The following is a 22,449-nucleotide window of genomic DNA, read 5'->3' on the forward strand; positions in this document are numbered from 1 at the left end:
TTTAGCTGGGTGCAGGACTGGTGGAAATATATCAGGTGAGATCAGTGCTGTGTTTCATGTATATCAGAGAGTTGGGGAAAGGGATGTGATTTGTGCACAAGGAAGGAAGCTCGGTAGGGCACAGGCGGTACAGAGAGTATTGCAGCTGTGCTTGAGGAGAGAAGACTAAGAGGAGTGTAAGTATTGGAAGCAGTTTTTTAGGATAGGGAGAGCAATGAAGGGCTACAACCTGGGATTTAGGAGCTCATTATGATGGCCGAAGGACCTTCACCACCGGCCGGCGTTGGTGGTCCTTCCACCATCACACAGGAAATTCCCACCGCCAAATTAGGATGGCGATGGGAATCCCAATGTGTCCAACGCGGACAGAAAGTCCATCCACTACGGTTTACCAAGGCAGTCCTGTACTGCCCGCCTTGCGGAACCAGGACACAAGGTAGCATTGCGGCAGTGTGAATACCTTCCAGGCGGAGGCTGGATTCGGGCGCCCATTGCATGCCCCCTCTGTGTTGAAGGGGTGCACTGGAAGGGTAGCCATGGTACCCCCAGCATTTCCATGCACCAAGTGGCAGGCACCGCGTGGTGCATGTCACATGGTGCAGGGAAATGCAGTGCATGCTCTTTAACATTGTGTACAGTGCTGCAGCCGGAAGCAATGTCCACAATGTTAAAAGCCCAGGATGCGCCCGCCAGTATGGCGGGTGCATCCTAAAATATGTAGTGGAACCGCCACACGTGTGGCGGGCGGTCCCAGCACTGCAACGATGGCAGGCGGACTCATGTCTTCCCGTCATCGTAATGATCCCCTAAGTGAGGAAAGAATAAGAAACCTGGGGGGATGTTGGAGGAGCAACTGGGTGTGGGCTATGTGACACCAGACAAAGGGTAATTAGAAGTAGGGCTAATTGAACTTTTACTTCACAGGCCAGATACAGTGGAGGAGTGGAAGAAGGTGATATGGATGTGTAGCCACTATATCATGAAATGGCCAGGTGAACATCAAGGAAAGCAACTCTATGAGCAACAATTGGGGTTGCCATTTGGGAACATTGCAGACAGATGGGCTGGCGTCCAGAAAATAAGATGGAGGTAGCTGATGCCATTCCTGTGGGAAATGAGGGAAAAGGTAAAAGTACATATCAGGTGGTGGTGCACCTAGGGCAGAATGGTTTGGTGCGATCTACTGGCCTCGTGTCACTAAAGATGGTGAAAAAGGCCGCCAGAAGTGGGGGAGAGATGAAGGCGAATGAAAGTGTCTTGCACAAAAATGCTTCTTAGGAGGGTGTAGATGGGAGCAAAAAAGCCAGCAGCCACTAATAGGGCAATGAAAGAAGTAAATAGGGAAATCTTGGGGTTTTCAAGCAGAAAGGGACAGAAGTTATTGGTCACAAGGATATATGTTTTGAATGCCCAGTGTTATTTTGACATGACAGAGTTTATCTTTCCCTGTTGCGGAATAGGACTTATTTAGAAATATTGATTGGAATTGTGCAAGATTGTCACATATTGAGGCAGTAAAGGAGGGATAGAATGACAACCTCAGGGGGGGGGAGGGCGCGTCTGGTGGAGATGTGGCGGCTTATAAAGGAGTTAAGGGAAAAACAGAAAATGAGAGCAAATAAAGGTACAGAAAAAGTGCAATCTTCACCCCACAGCAGGCAGGATAGATTACAAAGTGAAGAGAATGGAGAAAAGGAAAAGATTGTAGACAGATATGGAGATTTTAAGATGATAAACTTGATAAGTATTTGTTAATAGTTATATTGTTTAACAAGGAGCGGGGTGAGAATTGTAAGGGAGATAATTGTGTTATAGGGTGAGGAGATGGATGAGGATTGGTTTTAGAACACTGATTAGGGCTTGTAAGTGTGTGCTGCTCAGCTGAAGGATGTCTTGTGAGCCCAAGTTGCTTCCAATAAAGGCAGCATTTTTCACAGTACTTGTGTGGCGTTGGTTTGTATTGTTCCCAACTGAAATATACAGCACAACTCTCTTAATTTCTTAATCACTTGGCCTCTTTTTCCCCAAAATACAGTTCAGTTTAGAATACACAAAGCAATTAGTTCCAATCAGATGTGTGCTAAAAAGGGTAATTTCTGTCACCAGTTAAAAATCAACCTGCTGGGTTCTTCTGACTCATGTGACCATTTCAGTAAACGGTTGGAAATCACTCTGCTGGGTTCTTAAAGGGGCCACACACTGAATAATGTCACAGTATGTCCCAAAACGGGCAAAATCTGTTCACCACAGGCATTAATCGCAATGTATTTACAACACATCCATTACAACGCATGTGCCATTCATACGCCTGCTATTACAACACATACGATTAAAACACATATGCCATTACAACGCATGCTATTAAAATGAAAATTTACTTAAAAGCTTTAGATAAGTGCATTAGGTAAGGTATGTTTTCTTGTTTCATTTTTTGGGGGGAAATAAGTACTAATTTATTTTAAAAATTAAAAAGCATTGAATGTTGTGTTTTGGGTAGGAGAATGTATTAGTACTGTTATATTCATTAAAGTACCTGGGATTTATTATGTTTTGATTTTATTTACTATAGTTTTGTGTTTATTAGTAACACTGGTAATTTTACAAACATTTTAAATGAATGTTTTTTAGGGTTTAACACTCATCCTCTGGCACGGGATTCAAGGGAATCAGGGGTTTTCGGTAGGGTAGTGTATCAATACCCAGGTTTTAGTTTTAATACCTGTCTATTAATCTGTAGTGATTTCAATATTAATTTTCTGAAATTTAAAAATAATTAAAAAATACTTCTGGTTATGTTATACCAATCTTATGAAATGGGATGCCTGGGAATTAGAGGTTTAGGTGGGGGAGTGTGTGCTCAGGTATTAATTTTATTACCTGGGTATTATGCAGTATTCATTTTAATATGAATTTTTAGATATTTAAAATATTTTATATCAAGGCTTATACGGGTGTAACATTAATCCACTGGCACGGGATGCATGGGAATTAGGGGGTTTGTGTGTGGGGTGTATTGCTACCCAGGTATTAATTTTAATGCCTGGGTATTAATCAGTATTGATTTTTATAACACAATTTAGTAATTTTGAAATAATAATAACAATTAATACTTATGAGGGAGTGACACCCTTTCTCTTGCATGAGATGCAAGGGAATTAGGGGGTTTGTGTGGGGAAGTGTTTTAATTCCCAGGTATTCATTTGAATACCTCAGAACTAAACATTTTTGATGTTATTATAAATTTGAGTAATTTAAAATAATTAATGTTAAAAGTTATGAGGATGTAACACCCATCCTCTGGGATGAGATATATGGGAATTAGGGGTTTTGGGTGAGGAGTGTATTAATACTCCAGTATTAACTTTAATACCTGGTTATTAATCTGTTTTGATTTTTATATCAATTTTCAGTAAAGGGTGTAACGCACATCCTCTGGCATGGGATGCAAGGGAATTAGGGGTTGTGGGTGGGAAACTGTATTAATGCCCAGGTATTAAATGTAATATCTGAATATTAATGTAATTTTAATACCTGCTTAATAATGTAATAAATAAAATTACATGAATACATTTTAAAATATTTCAAATTAATAGTTATGAGGGATTATTACTTGCAATCATCTGAATGAGATGCTAGGGGTTTTGTGTAGGGGTGTGTACTATTTTTAAAATCTTATATATAAATGTTAGTAAACATAATATAAATTAATAAAACATTTAAAAATATGTAATCATGCATACATGTACACTCGTATAAATGTAGAAAAATACTTTAAATCATATAATATGAGTTAAAAATTTATATTTATTTTGATTGAAAAAATTAAATAGGAGACATAAAAGGTAATAATAAAAAGATGTATTTATTTTAAAAGGATATAACAGTGAATAAAAAAATATGAAAGCAAGTTTCAATATATGTTATTTCTTCAAAATGCAAACATTTTCAAAGAAGAACATTTACATTTTTATTGACATTCTTTTTGTTCTTCCCCATGCTTTTTCATTGATGTCAGTGGGAGAAATGGCAATTTTTCCTTTTTACTTTTACAGATGATGTTCCCGGTTGTGCATTTGTTTCCACAGTTGGTGGAGCGTTGTAGTCAAAATCGGAAGCAAGGAAGGGCTGCGCTCAGGTAAGATACATTTAATTTATTAAAGAGAGATTGTGGGTGGCATAGTTTCATGTAAGGAGAGAGGAGGGAGGTAATTAGATATATGTTAGTATTTTGATGTATGTTTTGAATGTTTTAACCACCATTTTCATTCCTATGCAGGTAGCGATTGTAGGCCCACGTCGTGTTTATTGCTTTTTTAACACTTTTGGTTTAAAAAAAAAAATGTACAAAGTGAGGTTAAGATTTCTTGTAATCCAAAGTGTAAATAAAGCAATATTTTGTTTTCTTTTGGTGGGTTGTGTTTTTAAAAGAAAGTATAGTGCATTCACAGCTGTTCAACCACATGGATGTTTGGAGAGCACAGATGGCATGGACGGCCGAATGGATGCTTCGGACTATTTGGATGATTTTCTTAAGGGTTTTTACTTATTGGAGGAATTTTACTGCATGTTAAAGTAAGGATTTTTTTGTTTTTGTAATTATTTTGCAAGATTATGGATGGTTTGATAAGCTTCCGAAAAACGGTCGGAGGCTTACCGACCGACATCCCAATCAGGCCTTCAGATTCTGTAATTGACATGTACGGGCTCCATTAGGATGACGGGCGGTGGCACCCCCGCGGTGGTGGCGGGGCGGAAAAACAGCAATTACCGCCCGCGAGCAGCGGAACTCACGTCCGCAACATTAGGATAGGTAAACACAGGTCATTTCCCGTCCGCCGCTGAGAGCCGCGCACCGCCATCAAAGTGCGCCCACCACAGCGGTGGAGGGCGCCAATCGAGACCATCTGCCGCGCCCGATGACGTCCGCCCCGCCCGACAAATCAGGATGGCACAAACAAGCAGACGCACCTCAGCGGACACACCGCACAGCTGAAGCAGGCGGAAAGTCAACAGTGGAGCACGAGCGCCAAGACCCGACATGAACCCCATGGACCCAGCCCTCCATATGCATCCGGTAATGTACCTGCTGCAACACTATCGCCAGATGGGTCACCGCGGATGCCGCCGCAGGTACGTCACTACACATATGCACCACACAACACACATGCCGATACAGGTGAGAGTACAGCACATAAGAGCAATAGGCCCAGAGTTCATGGCAGGGGAGAGTACAGCACATCAGAGCAACAGGCACAGAGTCCATGGCAGGGGAGAGTACAGCACATCAGAGCAACAGGCCCAGAGTCCATGGCAGGTGAGAGTACAGCACATCAGAGCAACACACACAGGTCACAAACATTGGTCTTCACTAGCACACTTGTATGGGGCACAGGCGCATGAGTGTGTTAATGACTCACTCCTGGCTGTCATGCGGACTGGGACCTGGCTGTGTTTTGTGGACAGCAGGCCCACTTGACTGGGCTGAAAGAGGCCCATGCGATGTGGTAATAACAGAGGGCCTGCTGGGTCATGGCTCCAACCGTAAATAAAGACAATTGTATTCCAAATGAAGGGGAGAGGGAGGTGCTGGGCGGTTGTGCGTGATTACTAAGGATTGTGTCCCCAGTGGATCGGGCTCTGTCGTGATGTTTCCGCGTAGAAACGCTGAAACGCGTGGCTGTGCACCACGCCGGTTTTCGGAGTCAGCTGCAGTTCGAACTTTTCCACTCCTTCTCCTTCAGTCTCCTGAGACGACAGAGCCCAATAGCAATAGAGTTACTTTTGGTCCTGAGGAGAACCCTGGCACTAACAGGGTTTGAAACGCGTCGACCGACCCGGTCCCGGGTCATCCCTTTGAATTTATATTGAAATTTTCTCGACAATCTACAGAAAGACTGTTTGCTTTCCTTTCAATTTCTCAAACAATTGTAAAAAACGACTAACAAAAGACTCTTCATGCTTTGTATATATATGTTCTTTTGACACCGGGACCAGTATGGATGTGGAGTAGTATGAATGGATGGCCAAGAATGTGTTGTTTGTGAGTCTGTTTGATTTATTGTACATACCCATTTGCATTTTTCATGTTTGTATATAAATGTATATAGACCTTTTTGTATTCCCATGCACAAAACAAAAATTGTCTAAAAACTAAAATAATCTTCAGAAGAAAATTAAAAGCAAAAGTTGCAATTCATTAAGCAAGTGTCCATGTTATATTCATGTATGCTGTTTTCTTCAGTTGGATTTGAAAAGTAAGTTCCTCAGCACTGGCAAGTGTATTGTTTCTTTAGTTAATATTGGCTCAGCCTTGCTGAGTTTAGGAGTAAAGACCCTTTTTGTTGTCTAACAATGATCCCATGGCATTGCTCTTCTGTGACTTTTCCTTGTCTGTGCATATTGGGTGGGCCCTGCTCTTCTTCGGGGTTGGAGTCTGTGGATGTGATTGTTTTGTTTGGGACTGACGTGTGCTCCTAGTGTTGTATCTTGTAGGTGATGTAGTTGCCAAGTTGTGACTGTGATCTGATGTGGCCACTGAATGGCTGGTCGTCACAGGCACATGAGCTTCAATGGGAGCATGTGCCTGTTGGAGGGCTGACGTGACTGTGGCTGACAATGCCTGTACTGTACGGTGTAGCCCACCCACGTCAGAGTGTATGCCCTCCATGAATGCAATCACCTGGCCTAATTTGTTATCGTGTGCACTAAAGGCATTGAGCAGGGCGGTCTGGCCCACGTAAATTTGGCGCAGGACCTCGACGCACTCTGCACTGAGGGCAGCAGGGGGGACAGGTGCAGGGGCGGCAGTGCCATGTATGAATGTCACTCTTCCCCTCTTAGTAACACGGACATAGCCAGCACCAGAGGAAGTGGATGGGAGGCTGGCTGGGCACTGGCCGCTGGTTGTCAGATGCAGCAGCAGACTTCTCATCCCCTGTGCCTGATAACATGGATGCATCACCGCTGGCATCAGATGAAGTGGTACTCTGTCTCTCAGCCACAGATTCCTCCTGCATACTCCTGTCACCCTCAGAAGCGCTGTTTTGCTCACTGTCACTTGGCTCAGTCTCACTAGGCTCCGCTGCCGCTGTCGTGATGGTCTCGTCACCACTTGTCTCCGGATCATGTTCCGCCGTGGTGTCTTGCGATTCTGCATTAGTGAGAGAAACAGGGTTGTGTAAGTGTCATCATCTGGTCACACAATTACAGATCAATGCAGCACTGTACAGGCCTTGGGCTACATGGTAATCATCACACCCTGCAATCACTATGCAGCTACACACCATATATTCCACAACAGTGCCTGTCATGCCGACAAACTGCCTGGAGTGAGGCATGTCGATGACAAACTGCACAACACCCTGCCAGTGGATGGAGTGCCCCCACCCCACAGGGACCTGCCCCGTGGACATGATGTTGCCACAACACTCATCACCACTGACAGACATACATTGAACCAGAGGGGAGCACACACACCTGTACTCACTTCACAAGCCACGATGCCAACCAGGCCACAGCAAGCACCATGTGCCTATCTGTGTTCACATTGTCGTCAGATGTGTGGTCCTCAAACATAAAGGAGCATGCAAAGTAGACAGACATGGAGTCACACTCATGAAGTGGACACTGCAGTTCGGCACAATATGGACTCCCCACACCATCCCAATGAAGAGTGACCATGTGGCCACAAGAAATCTGTCACGGATTGAGGACTGCAGGCAGGAGCAGCGCAGTAAGGCCATGGTGGGCCAATGCCTCATACAGGCACACATCGCAGACGCCACTCACATCACACATCACAGCATGGCAACACACGCACATCACATGTGTCACCGCTGCCACAGGCCCTGTACACATGCATCCACTCCCAGACACACTATCCCTCCCCAGATACTCACCATCTCTGTCTTGCAGCTGATGCCCCTTCAGACGTGCAGCCAGGTCTGGATTAGTCACTGCCAGTATGCGTGCCATCTGCGGAGTCATGGTTCGCCGTGCCAAACGTCCTGTGCGTTGTAGCATCCCCAAGGTCATCTCTGCCACTTGCTTAGCCTGCCGGCTGATGTCGTCCCACCTCTTGAGACAGTGTGTGTGTCGTCTGTTTGATACCCCCAGGGCTGGCACCTTTGCTGCTATGGCCCTCCACACGGCCTTACATTGGTGTGCCTTGAGCTGCAGGTATGAGAGTCAAGAAGGACAAAAGAACATTTATGACATGTGAAAAGTCAGCATCTATCAGTACAGCAGCCACAAACTGACTTAGGACTCACATTAACCTCCCTCCCTCCATATTCTGGGGTACCCTCATGAGGGCACTCAGCTTGACATAAACATTAGTGATTGCATGCACACATTGTGGTTCCCAGTCTCAATGACATTCACACAAATGCCTGATGCCTCAACACAAATGCATCGGCAGCAGTGTGTCAATCAGTGATTGTAGAGGGCACTGATGGGGCATATCTAATATTCATTGTGCAGCTACTGTAGCAGGTGAGTCTGTTGATGTACATCGTTTGGCAGTGCTGCCACTGAACCTACTCTGTGGGTCACACTGAGTCTGACTACAGGGGCATCCACAAATGTACTCACAAGCATTCACTGTCCTTCCATCTAAAAGGACAACAACCGTTGGTTCTGTATGGGCGACAATGTAACACACCCCAGTCACACATACAAGTACAGGGCTAGAAAATAGTTACATAGCTACACACACACTCCCTCGAGGTGGATACAGCTTGTCTGTCAGTGTCTGTCACCACCCCACATCCCCAATCATATAATGCAGCATCACCACTACACGTCTCACACCACCCTGCCCTACAGCTCCCTTCATGGTGACTTACAACAACATTGGGCCCACCAAACAGCCGTGGGTACTGTGCCAGCACCTCGTCCACAAGGACATCAAGCTCCTCACTCATGAATGGACTGGCACGGATCTTATCTGTTCTTGACATCCCTGTGGATATGGCAGACCTGTGGTGGAAGTGAGTTGTGAGGGCTCCGAGACAGCAGGCTCTTGGTTCAGCAGCAGGACAGGGTCCCAGGCAGCAGGCTCTTGGTGCAGCAGCAGGACAGAGTCCCAGGCAGCAGGCTCTTGGTGCAGCAGCAGGACAGGGACCCAGGAAGCAGGCTCTGTGAGCAGTGGAAATGTGAGGCTGACACCCACAGATATATACCCCCCTGGGGTTGTTTGGAAGGTCAAAAGCTGCAACAATTGGTTGTCCGGGTCTGCATTGTTCAAAAGCAGCCAATGACCGCCTCCGCGGTTGCGGAGCACACCTTCCGCGATTTTCAAATATGCATCATGCCACCGCCATCATCGCTGCCATTGGCTGCATGCAATGCTCCAAAGCTGTGATGCACCGCGGGTGCCCGGGAAGCGCTACCGCGATGGTGCATCATTCAAAAGCAGCTAATGGTCGCCTCCGCAGTTGCGGAGCACATCTTCCACGATTTTCAAATATGCATCATGCCACCGCCATCATCGCTGCCATTGGCTGCATGCAATGCTCCAAGGCTGTGACGCACCGCGGGTGCCCGGGAAGCGCTACCGCGATGGTGCATCATTCAAAAGCAGCCAATGCCCGCCTCCGCGGTTGCGGAGCACACCTTCCGCGATTTTCAGATATGCATCATGCCACCGCCATCATCGCTGCCATTGGCTGCATGCAATGCCCCATGGCGGTGATGCACCGGCGGGGCCCGCCGGTAGGTACTGCGACTCATGCGGCGGACCTTACCCACCGCCATATACACATGTCCTCATGCCAATGGCTACATTGTCTGGGGAGATGGTGGTGCTGGGGTCACACCGCCGGGGCCCGGCGGTAGGTACTGGCATTTTCGTACCCATTGGTGTGTATGCCAATCAAGGACACTGTATTAGCACCCTGCAGCAACCTAGAGAAGGGGACATCATTGTACACACGATGCCACACAGCCATGTCATCCACAGGTGGACACACGTTCAGTGTGAGTCACTTTGGCCTGTGTTTCTGACATTTTAGAGACACATTTGATGGCTGATAATGATTGACAGACTTCAGCTGTTGTTGATCATGCCATTACGTAGAATGAGTTGATGGTCAATACAGACCTTGACCTGGCTGGTGGCACCGCATTGTATCGGACCAGACTTCTGCTATCACAACTGCTCATGCACACAACCGGAAGTGTTCCTGCTACTGTGATCATTGTGTTGATGAATGTGTACTGTCTTTACAGGATGCCTTGAGGTGTGGCAGGTACAGCAGATGTGTATCATAGACATTGTAAATCACTATACCTTGGCGGGCCTTGCTGCACCTTGTCTGCACATGTGAATTGTTCATCCATTATATCCGCATTCACAGTCCCAGATGTGTGTGTGGCACTTGTGTATTGTCACTGGAGAGGTGTGACATCTGTGTGTAGCTATTGGCCAACCATGTAACCTGAAGTGTCATGCATCTCTCTGGCACTCGTTGTTTTCCCATGACATCACTGGTGTTTTGTGCTATGCCCATCTCATGATGCTTGTCACTGACATTTTCTTTTCACTCCTCAACTAGGAGGAGGCCGGATCTCCTATGTCAACTAACAGTGCTGGAGGACATGGAGAAGGAGGCAATCATCAGGAAATTCAGGCTGGACAGACCAACATTGAAGATCTTGTGTGATCTATTGGAGCCCCACCTGCTGCCTCACTGTCACTATCCTACGGCATTCACACCCACCTACAAGGTGATGGCAGCACTCCACTTTTTTGCAACTGGTTCCTTCCAGGAGACCGTGGCTAATGCTGGGGGGATGTTGCCACCCATGTTCAGCATGGTGCTGCGGGATGTTCTTGCGGCCATGATGCAATATCGCAATCGCTACATACATTTCCCCAGGGGACGTGAATTGGCTACCTTGAAGGGTGACTTCTATCCCCTAGGGCGCATCCCACATGTAGTTGGTGCAATCGATTGCACCCATGTGGGTCTGTTGTCACCGATGACCACGGAGCACATTTATCAGAACCGCAAACACTACCACTCCATGAATATGCAGGTGGTGTGCCTTGCGGACATGACCATATCAAATGTGTGTGCAAAGTATCCAGGTTCGGCACATGATTCGTACATCATGAGGAACAGCGGGTTGCCACGGATGATGGAGAATATGCATCCCGAACGTGCCTGGATTGTGGGTGAGTATCACTACTGCTATGGCGTGCTGTGTGTCACTCTGGCTGTACAACATTGCAATGTGTGATTGTCATTCACAGGTGAATCAGCATATCCCAGTCGCCCATGGCTGTTGAGCCCACTGCGGAATCCCCAGACACCAGCAGACATCCGCTACAATGAGGCACATGGCAGGACACGACGGGTGATCGAGCGGACTTTCAGCCTGCTGAAGTCAAGGTTCAGGTGCCTTGACAGGACCGGAGGCGCACTGGCATACTCGCCTGGGAAGGTGTGCACGATCTTTGTGGCATGCTGTATGCTGCACAACCTGGCCATCCACAGGGGTGTCCCCCTGCTCCTGGACGATGGTGATGAACCAGGGCCACCACCTGCTCAGGGACCTCAATCCAGTGATGAGGACAGTGGAGATGAGGAAGGAGTTGACCTGCGCCAAAAGCTCATTGAACGCTACTTCACTTGCAGGTGGCTGACGAGGTACAACGTGTACATTGTCTGGTGTTGTTGCTCTTGTTATGAACGGCTATGCGCGGATGTGACCGATATGCACATGTTCTGTCACCCATATGTGTTATTTGTGAAATTGACGTTCAGTGCTGAGATGTATGTTGGACTGTATTTGTGCACATCTGCTAGACATTGTGTAATATGCCTGTGATGCCTTGGATAATTGTAGTGCTAGTGCTGTGATCTGTGTGTTGCCACAATGAGACCAGTGACTGTTGTTCTGTTGTGTCTCCCTAGGTGCTACAGAGGGTTCCTGCCCTGCATACTGTATATCATTTGTACACATCATGGACATTATCAACAATGTAAATACTGGACTAGATAAATCACTACACAAAATCTTGTGCTTCAGGTATTTTATTTTGTGAGTGGACATGTGATTGGTGCCGTAATATTTACATGAAGGTGTGGAATGAGCAGTGAGTTGACAGTCCTGTTCAATGAGATAATAGAGTAGACACCACATGGATGTGGTGACCCAGTCCAACAGAGAGGTGCCTTTGCCAGGGCAACGTGGGGAAAGATAGTCCAAACAGTGAATGCAGTTGGGAAGAGGGTTGTCTTCACGCTGGCTCCGTGACTGGCGTGTGTTAGGTGCTTTGCCTCCAGAGACTCCCAGGCTTTTCTTCGGACGCCCCCTAGATCTTTTTGGCGGTGGGGGGCCTGCTGAATGGCCAACGGTGTCAGGGGATTTGTCCCTCTCTGTTGGCGCAGGGGAGGATGGTGCACTGTCATCCTGCGGTACAACAGAAGGGGACGGAGGTGGTGGTTGGGACACAGGCCTGTCCCTCTGCAACGCCACTTGCTGGCCCATGAGGTCCACCATTTGTCCCAGGCGGTTATCGATGGACCTTATCAGCAGGATGAGCTCCCTCAAATGTGCATCCGACCGGCCACTTTGTCCACTCCTCCCGAGGTCTGGTGGTGACCCTGGCCCTCCCATGTGCTCTGCTGCCACGGACCTCTTCTCTCGCCACTGGAGGGCCACGCACTCTATCCCTGCCCTCCAGTGCTGTTGGTGTGGGATGGTCATCCCTAGGGACAGAGTGGGTGCTGCTGGTGGTACTGGTGGTTCTGGTGGTGTTGGTGGCAGTGGCGGTGGTGGCTGTGGTGGTTGCGGTGGTAGAGGCCGTGCCTGCAGGGGTCTGCTGTGTTGTAGTGGCAGCAGAGGTGGTAGTGGTGAGGATGGGGGCCTGGGACCTCTGGGTCTATGGCACACCAGATGTGCCGGGCTGGAGCTCATCATCCAAACTGTCCTGGGAGTCCACATCTGAGAGTCCATGTGCCGGGGGTGGAGACTGGCTAGCTGGTCATTGGTGTTGTCCTCAGCAGTGAGTTCTTCGTCACCTGTGGAGTAGATGGGGAGTGGTCAGTGTTTGTGTCATCTGCGTATCATCATCTGTCTGTACACTACTTACATATGCATTAATCAGTAGTACTAATCATGACAACACCGTGTAACATTTCATAGTGCTGAGGGACAGGAGTGTTCTGCTTAATTCAGATACTCTGTCCATCACCACCCCCTTTTCTGAATCGTTTTGTCCACCATAAGCGTGGAAGAGTATACTCAGACATGAGTCCCTTGCTCACTGTACCATCAGGATTCAAGCAAGCCGGGCCGAAGACGGCTGTAATGCCAGAAACCGGTCCCCGGAAGCTTGTTTCCTTTCCAGTTAAAGAATTGGCTTGGTAGTTTGGTCTGCCCTGTTCCCATGATGCACTGGGCCAGGAACAGACTAATTTGCATGTAGCCAGGTTCTGAGCTGGGATGGTGCAGTGAGCTAAAAAACGGTGATGGATCAAGCCCTGATCTGTTGACTGGGTAGGAGTGTTCTGCTTAATTCAGATACTCTGTCCATCACCACCCCCTTTTCTGAATCCTTTTGTCCACCATAAGCGTGGAAGGGTATACTCAGACATGAGTCCCTTGCTCACTGTACCATCAGGATTCAAGCAAGCCGGGCCGAAGACGGCTGTAATGCCAGAAACCGATCCCCGGAAGCTTGTTTCCTTTCCAGTTAAAGAATTGGCTTGGTAGTTTGGTCTGCCCTGTTCCCATGATGCACTGGGCCAGGGACAGACTAATTTGCATGTAGCCAGGTTCTGAGCTGGGATGGTGCAGTGAGCTAAAAAACGGTGATGGATCAAGCCCTGATCTGTTGACTGGGTAGGAGTGTTCTGCTTAATTCAGATACTCTGTCCATCACCAACCCCTTTTCTGAATCGAGGGACATCATGGAGTCATACATGTTGATTGTCAATGCTTTGGGTTCTATTGTAGATTTTCTGGATGCTGGTGACACACACACACTTCATGCAGATTTACTGTAGATACGTGCTTGTTACGTGACTGTGCAGGATGCAATGGCTGACACATGCTCCTGGGTGGGGGAGGCTTCCATGCTGCTGGGGTGTGGGACAGGGGGAATGGTGGGACTAGTGATACAGTCCTCCCACCCCACAATAAAGCTCCAATACAAGATGGCTACCAACCTGTAAGTCTGTTTGTTAAACTGTGCAATGGCTGACACATGCTCCTGGGTGGGGGAGGCCTCCATGCTGCTGGGGTGTGGGACAGGGGGAATGGTGGGAGTTGTAGTACAGGCCTCCCTCCCACACCCTCTCAGTGAAGATGGCTACCAACCTGTAAGTCTGTTTGTTAAACTGTCCAATGGCTGACACATGTTCCTGGGTGGGGGAGACCTCCATGCTGCTGGGGTGTGGGACAGGGGGAATGGTGGGAGTTGTAGTGCAGGCCTCCCTCCCTCCCACACCCTCTCAGTGAAGATGGCTACCAACTTGTAAGTCTGTTTGTTAAACTGTGCAATGGCTGACACTTGCTCCTCAGTGGGGGAGGCCTCCATGCTGCTGGGGTGTGGGACAGGGGGAATGGTGGGAGTTGTAGTGCAGGCCTCCCTCCCACACCCTCTCAGTGAAGATGGCTACCAGCCTGTAAGTCTGTTTGTTGAACTGTACAATGGCTGGCACATGCTCCTGGGTGGGGGAGGCCTCCATGCTGCTGGGGTGTGGGACAGGGGGAATGGTGGGAGTAGTGATACAGGCCTCCCACCCCACAAAAAAGCTCCAATACAAGATGGCTACCAACCTTTAAGTCTGTTTGTTAAACTGTGCAATGGCTGACATATGCTCCTGGGTGGGGGAGATCTCCATGCTGCTGGGGTGTGGGACAGGGGGAATGGTGGGAGTAGTGATACAGGCCTCCCACCCCACAAAAAAGCTCCAATACATGATGGCTACCAACCTGTAAGTCTGTTTGTTAAACTGTGCAATGGCTGACAAATGCTCTTGGGTGGGGGAGGCCTCCATGCTGCTGGGGTGTGGGACAGGGGGAATGGTGGGAGTAGTGATACAGGCCTTCCACCCCACAAAAAAGCTCCAATACAAGATGGCTACCAACTTGTAAGTCTGTTTGTTAAACTGTGCAATGGCTGACACATGCTCCTGGGTGGGGGAGGCCTCCATGCTGCTGGGGTGTGGGACAGGGGGAATGGTGGGAATTGTAGTGCAGGCCTCCCTCCCTCCCTCCCACGCCCTTTCAGTGAAGATAGCTACCACCTTGTAAGTCTGTTTGTTAAACTGTGCAATGGCTGACACATGCTCCTGGGTGGGGGAGGCCTCCATGCTGCTGGGGTGTGGAACAGGGGGAATGGTGGGAGTAGTGATACAGGCCTCCCACCCCACAAAAAAGCTCCAATACAAGATGGCTACCAACCTGTAAGTCTGTCTGTTAAACTGTGCAATGGCTGACACATGCTCCTGGGTGGGGGAGGCCTCCATGCTGCTGGGGTGTGGAACAGGGGGAATGGTGGGAGTAGTGATACAGGCCTCCCACCCCACAAAAAAGCTCCAATACAAGATGGCTACCAACCTGTAAGTCTGTCTGTTAAACTGTGCAATGGCTGACAAATGCTCTTGGGTGGGGGAGGCCTCCATGCTGCTGGGGTGTGGGACAGGGGGAATGGTGGGAGTAGTGATACAGGCCTTCCACCCCACAAAAAAGCTCCAATACAAGATGGCTACCAACTTGTAAGTCTGTTTGTTAAACTGTGCAATGGCTGACACATGCTCCTGGGTGGGGGAGGCCTCCATGCTGCTGGGGTGTGGAACAGGGGGAATGGTGGGAGTAGTGATACAGGCCTCCCACCCCACAAAAAAGCTCCAATACATGATGGCTACCAACCTGTAAGTCTGTTTGTTAAACTGTGCAATGGCTGACAAATGCTCTTGGGTGGGGGAGGCCTCCATGCTGCTGGGGTGTGGAACAGGGGGAATGGTGGGAGTAGTGATACAGGCCTCCCACCCCACAAAAAAGCTCCAATACATGATGGCTACCAACCTGTAAGTCTGTTTGTTAAACTGTGCAATGGCTGACAAATGCTCTTGGGTGGGGGAGGCCTCCATGCTGCTGGGGTGTGGGACAGGGGGAATGGTGGGAGTAGTGATACAGGCCTTCCACCCCACAAAAAAGCTCCAATACAAGATGGCTACCAACTTGTAAGTCTGTTTGTTAAACTGTGCAATGGCTGACACATGCTCCTGGGTGGGGGAGGCCTCCATGCTGCTGGGGTGTGGAACAGGGGGAATGGTGGGAGTAGTGATACAGGCCTCCCACCCCACAAAAAAGCTCCAATACATGATGGCTACCAACCTGTAAGTCTGTTTGTTAAACTGTGCAATGGCTGACAAATGCTCTTGGGTGGGGGAGGCCTCCATGCTGCTGGGGTGTGGGACAGGGGGAATGGTGGGAGTAGTGATACAGGCCTTCCACCCCACAAAAAAGCTCCAATACAAGATGGCTACCAACTTGTAAGTCTGTTTGTTAAACTGTGCAATGGCTGACACATGCTCCTGGGTGGGGGAGGCCTCCATGCTGCTGGGGTGTGGGACAGGGGGAATGGTGGGAATTGTAGTGCAGGCCTCCCTCCCTCCCTCCCACGCCCTTTCAGTGAAGATAGCTACCACCTTGTAAGTCTGTTTGTTAAACTGTGCAATGGCTGACACATGCTCCTGGGTGGGGGAGGCCTCCATGCTGCTGGGGTGTGGAACAGGGGGAATGGTGGGAGTAGTGATACAGGCCTCCCACCCCACAAAAAAGCTCCAATACAAGATGGCTACCAACGTGTAAGTCTGTCTGTTAAACTGTGCAATGGCTGACACATGCTCCTGGGTGGGGGAGGCCTCCATGCTGCTGGGGTGTGGAACAGGGGGAATGGTGGGAGTAGTGATACAGGCCTCCCACCCCACAAAAAAGCTCCAATACAAGATGGCTACCAACCTGTAAGTCTGTCTGTTAAACTGTGCAATGGCTGACACATGCTCCTAGGTGGGGGAGGTCTCTATGCTGCTGGGGTGTGGGACCGGGGCTATGGTGGAAGTTGTTGTACAGACCTCCCTCCCCCATACAGGCCTCCTCAGCAGGATGGCTGGCTACATGTTGGGTGGGGATGGACAGTGTAATGGTGTTTGTGTATTGCAATGTAGTAATTGGCATTGTGGTGGTTGTCATTTGTCTGTACTTACCAGCCTCCTCTCCCCGGCTACTCCAGTGAGACTCCCAGGTAGCAGTATGGCAAGCACCTTCTCCTCCCATGGTGTAAAGGTCTTCGGTGGTATGGGAGGGCCACTGCCATTCTGGTTAGCCAGCGTCCAGTTCTTGCTCCTCCTCTCCTTGACAACCCTCTTCAGATCATGCCACCGCTTCATGATCTCCTTCTTGGATCTTGGGGTGGCCCCTACTGCATTCACCCTTTGGACTACCCTTTCCCACATTTGTGTCCTGGTGGCTAATGGTGCCTGTTGGACCAGGCTACCACATAGTTGTGGCTCTACTCTCACAATCTCGTTGACCATGACTGTCAACTCACTCTCGGTGAATTTGGGCATTTTTTGTGCTGTCATGGTGTGTGGGGGTTGAGGTGTTTGTGGGTGCAGGGGTGTGTGGGTCCAGGGGTGTGGTGGGGATGTGTGAGGTGGGTTGTGTGATGGGGTTTTTTTTTGTGATGGTGTGATGGTAGTGTTGATGGTGGTGGGTGGGTGTGTGTGCTTTGCTCTATAGTCTCTCCTGTCAGGTGTGGTGTTTGGCCTTCTATTCTGGAGTGATGCAAAGGATTGTGGTCAGTGAAGGGAGTGGCTTTGTACTCAGCTGTGTAAGTGTGTCTGATTGGATTTAGGTTGTCAGGTGTGTTGTGGGGGTGGTTCTGTGGTTTTGTCTTTGATTTTACTTATTTATATGTATTTGTATGTGTGTTGTATATTTTAGGGGCAGTGCTACTTTGTTCATGGGATTTTGGCATCACTGAGGTGTTTACACATCGACCGCCATATTTTTCATGTTTATCCGCTGCGGTGGCTTTCCTGCTGCTTGAGCGCCATTTCTCCCATTCACTCCTGGGTGCGACCGCGCCGGTCGGTGTCGGCGTTTCCGGCCGCGACACCCTCGGGGATATCGTAATTTACCGTGCGGTGTGTCCGCTTTCCATGCGGTGGGATGTGCCTTTTCCGCTGCCTATCCGCCCGCCGTGGTCACTTTTTTGCCGTCTCCGCCCGCGTCGGGCGGATTTGCTTGGCCCGCTATAAATGCGGTTGGTCTTTTGTGGCGGTTCATCCTAATTTGGCGGACTGTATTTCCGCTGGCCTGTTGGGCGGTTGTTTTCCGCCTACATGGCAGTCGGGGTGGTTTTCCGCTCGCTATCCTAATGGGCCCCGTAGTATTCAAACACAAAGTCAGGAGGAACAAAACATAATGCTGTTAGTTTCTTTAACTCAAATTATAGTTTGCTGTCTGATATGTAATCCTCAACTAAGGATGTTTTTTGAATTTTTCTCCAATAGCTCTGTGAGAAGTGAACAAAACATCTTTGAATTTGGGTATCAGGATACATTTTAGTAATGGTGTTAATAATGGGTAATTGTGCGTAAATGTGGATTTGTGGGCATACATCTTGCTACATGCATAGGAGTGTCTTGTGATACCTCCTCTAACTTCGCTCTCCATTGCAGAGGCAGAGTGATTATACTCTGTGGTTCTTTCAAGAGTGTCACCAAGAGTAACCACTTTGCCTGTGCAATGGGACAAGTAATACTACACACACCTCCAACGACTCCTGATCTCAGTTAATCTCTCTCTGCAATAAAGGTAGCCACCATATTTTAGGAGTCAAATTCCTCTTTGAGAATAGGTAGCTTGTCTTCTTGATGCCATTATGTATATGTCTGTAAAAGAGGAGAGAAATATAGTTTTTATATCACATGCTTTTTAAAGAATTTTTAAACTGTAATGACAATTTTGTTGTTTTTACATGTTTGGCTATTGACATTTCTAAAAACATCTTTTCAAGTTTAATCCTGTTATCATGTGCTTTCGTCATTTGATATTGTTTATTGATTATACACTGTAAAAATGGTTAATAGTTATTGGTTTGATTTTATGACCTGTGATTTTCTACTATTTTTTGGAGTACATTCCTGTGAAAAGAAAAATAGGCATTTCAAATAGTTACAGTTGTTTGACTCACCTTAGTTAGGTTCCTTTGTTTCCTTATTTGTCCTATTGCTGGTATAGATTTTTTTAAAGCGTTTTAGCTGTTTTGGGGTTCTTCCTTCTGGGTGATGTTGGATTGGTCTAAAAGGAAAAGTGGATTTTTATGGACTGTTGTTTGTATTGCTTTTTGCTTCAAAAAAAGAAATGTTCGTCAGTTTTGGTTACAACATTAGGATTTTTAATTATTTTACCTGTGAAAGGCCGTCTGGTTGTTGAACCACTGCTTGTGATGATGGTTTGCTGTCTAGTTAATGCTTTTGATTCTATTTGTTTGAATATTTAATTTATAGAACCTGTGTAAAGAAAATATAAGGACTCTCTGTTTAACTTGTTACTGATTAAATTTATTATAACAAGAAGCTACCGCTACCTTTTCTTAACCAACCACCTGCAAGAGTTAGAATAGTAATTTTGAACCCCAGCAGTGACCAGGACCTTGGCTCAGGTAAGCATACAGAGCATTTAGAATAGTAATTTTCCCCCACCATTGTCTAGCACCTTCCCTAAGGCATACTTGTGGCAGAGTTAGAATAGTACTTTCCCTCCCCCACCACTGACCAGCACCTTCACTGAGGCAAGCACCCGGCAGAGTTAGAATAGTTGTTTTGCCCCCCACCGCTGTCCAGCACCTTCTCTGAGGCAAATACCCAGCGGATTTAGAACAGTTATTCCCCCCCCCCCCCCCCCACTACTGACCAGAGGCAAGCACCCGGCTGTTATTTTTTTTTTAAACTACATTTTTTATTTTATTTTTAAAAATACTTTAGTGTAAACTTACACATTTGGCAGTTTTATGTCTCTCCTCAAAGTCTGTGACTGTATAGAAACATTTTATCAAAATTTTGCTTTGGGGTATTTTTTAGCTTAAAATTAAATCGGACTTATGTTAAACTTTCACTTACTTTTGACAGAAGATGAGTACTGTTTTGCTGTATCTGTATGTTCAAGATCTTTAAATTTTATATAATCAAAAAGTTATTTTTAGGTTTGACAAGTAATTAGTTTCTCTCCCAATGTGTTTTGTTTAAAACTTACACTTACTTCAGTCAATAGATGGCAGTGTTTGAAGTTGAAGCTCTTACAATTCTCCTCCTACTCCAGATGCGTATGGTACCACTGAGCACAAATTGGTGGTCGGCTGAATTTATCCATTTGTTTGGGGTTAACAACATTTTTAAAGAAATTATGTTTTGAAATCGATTTGTCTACATGATTCCGAACCTGACAGAATGTATATTTATTATGTTGTGTGCAAAATGTCGGTTCTAAAGTTCCATTTTAGAATGGCAGCCATTTTCAGTAGATGATGGCTGAGCTATTGTAGTGGAAATAATGGAAGGAAACCGTTTTTTTATGCTTTGTATGTATATGCTTGTTTTGCCAATGAATGTGCACTGTTTTTTTAATAAAAGTTATGTACTTCCCGGAAAATGTTGTTTAAAAAATAAATAAATTGTGAAGTAAGCAATGTATTTCTTTTTAACTCTTTTACGCCATCTGTCTACGTTTAACATAGTTTAATTATTATGCGCTGTTATGAAATTCATTGTATTTGTTTGAGTGGTAATGGTATGCATTGTAATAGCACTTTTTATGTATCTCTATAAACATGTGTTGTAATGGCTTGCGATGTATAAGCATGCATTGCAATGGCAGTCATGTTGTAAAATCCATGTTGTAAAAGTACGCGTTGTAATGGTATGTGTTGTAACGTCATATATTCCTTCAAATCCAAGCATGCACCATGAAACAAATCAACATTCCATGGTGCTTATGTTGGTGATTGTTAGAGATGTGGGAGGGCATAGAGAACAGTTCTTTTCTCTTCAATGAATGGCCCCTTTTAGCCTGAAAGTAACGCATGTGGGAGTAGGTGGGACTGCAGTTGCTAAGCGCAGGCCCAAGGAGAATCATGTCCTCTCACAGTTGCTGGCTAATGTGTTAAGCACGTTCACTGATCCCAGAAGTTCTTTTTGCCCAATATAGCACATTTTCTAGCAAGACTAGTCGTCAGCATTGGCATGGAAAATGTCTTCATGAAGGGCATATGCAAAAAGAACAATTGATGGACAGAATACCAAACAATGTCAAACATTCACCTCAGTACAGAGTTCTGGGCCTAAATCCATGGTCGTTTTGCTCACCCACCTTTCCAGCTCATACCCAGCCATATGCAAATCAGTCTTGACCCTGTTCCCCATGGAAACAGTCCAGCCCGAACTACCAGGCCAGGTCCTCCCTGGACTGGAAACAAGCATCCTGGGACTGGTTTCGGGGCATCAGCCCTCACTGCCCGAGTCGTAATCAGACTATATGGGTGAATACGAGGGTCTGTGAGTAACTGTATAGATGAGTGAGTGGGTTTGTCAGTGCATGTATGAGTAAGTGAGTGGCTGTATGGGTGAGTGAGTGAGTGTGTAAGTGGCTGTGTGGGTGAGTGAGTGGGTATGCAAGAGACTTAATAAGTGAGTGAGTGAGTGGGTATATGTGTGACTAAATGGGTGAGTAAGTGAGTGTATGATTGGGGAAGGGTGAGTGAGTGGGTGTGTGAGTGAGTGGCAGAAGGGTGAGTGAGTGGGTGTGTGAGTGGCTGAATGGGAGAGTGAATGTGTGAGATGCTGTATGGGTGAGTATGTGCTTGTCTCAGTTACAGTTTGGGTGAGTGAGTATATGTGTTAATATCTGTATGAGTAAGTGAGTCGATATGTGAGAAACTAGATGGTGAGTGAGTAGCTGTGTGAGTGGCTCTATGGGTGAGTGAGTGGGTGTGTGAGTAGCTTTGAGGGTGAGTGAGTGGTTGTGTGAGTGGTAATCTGGATGTATGAGTGAGTGTGTAAGTGTTCCTATGTCTGTATAACTGGGTGTGTGAGTACTTGTTTTGGTGAATGAGTTGGTGTATGATTGGGTACATGGGTGAGTGACTGGCTCTATTAGTGGCTTTGTAGGAGAATAAGTGAGGGTATGAGTAGCTGTATGGGTGAGTGTGTGGTTGTCTGAGTGGCTCTGTAACTATTGTTTTGTTTTTGTCAGTGAATTTCTACATTTTTTAATACTATTTCCAAACTATAACATCAATGTAACCTTTGTTTATTTAAGTGTATTTCTAATGTTTTTGAATTTTATATCCTAACTTAACCACTAACATTTGACAGTGAGTGCATTAGTGTCTCAGTAAGTCTGTGAGTGGGTATGAGAGTGTCT

The sequence above is a fragment of the Lissotriton vulgaris genome, chromosome 6 (genome assembly GCF_964263255.1).
Source record: "Lissotriton vulgaris chromosome 6, aLisVul1.2, whole genome shotgun sequence".
NCBI classification, from domain to species: domain Eukaryota; kingdom Metazoa; phylum Chordata; class Amphibia; order Caudata; family Salamandridae; genus Lissotriton; species Lissotriton vulgaris.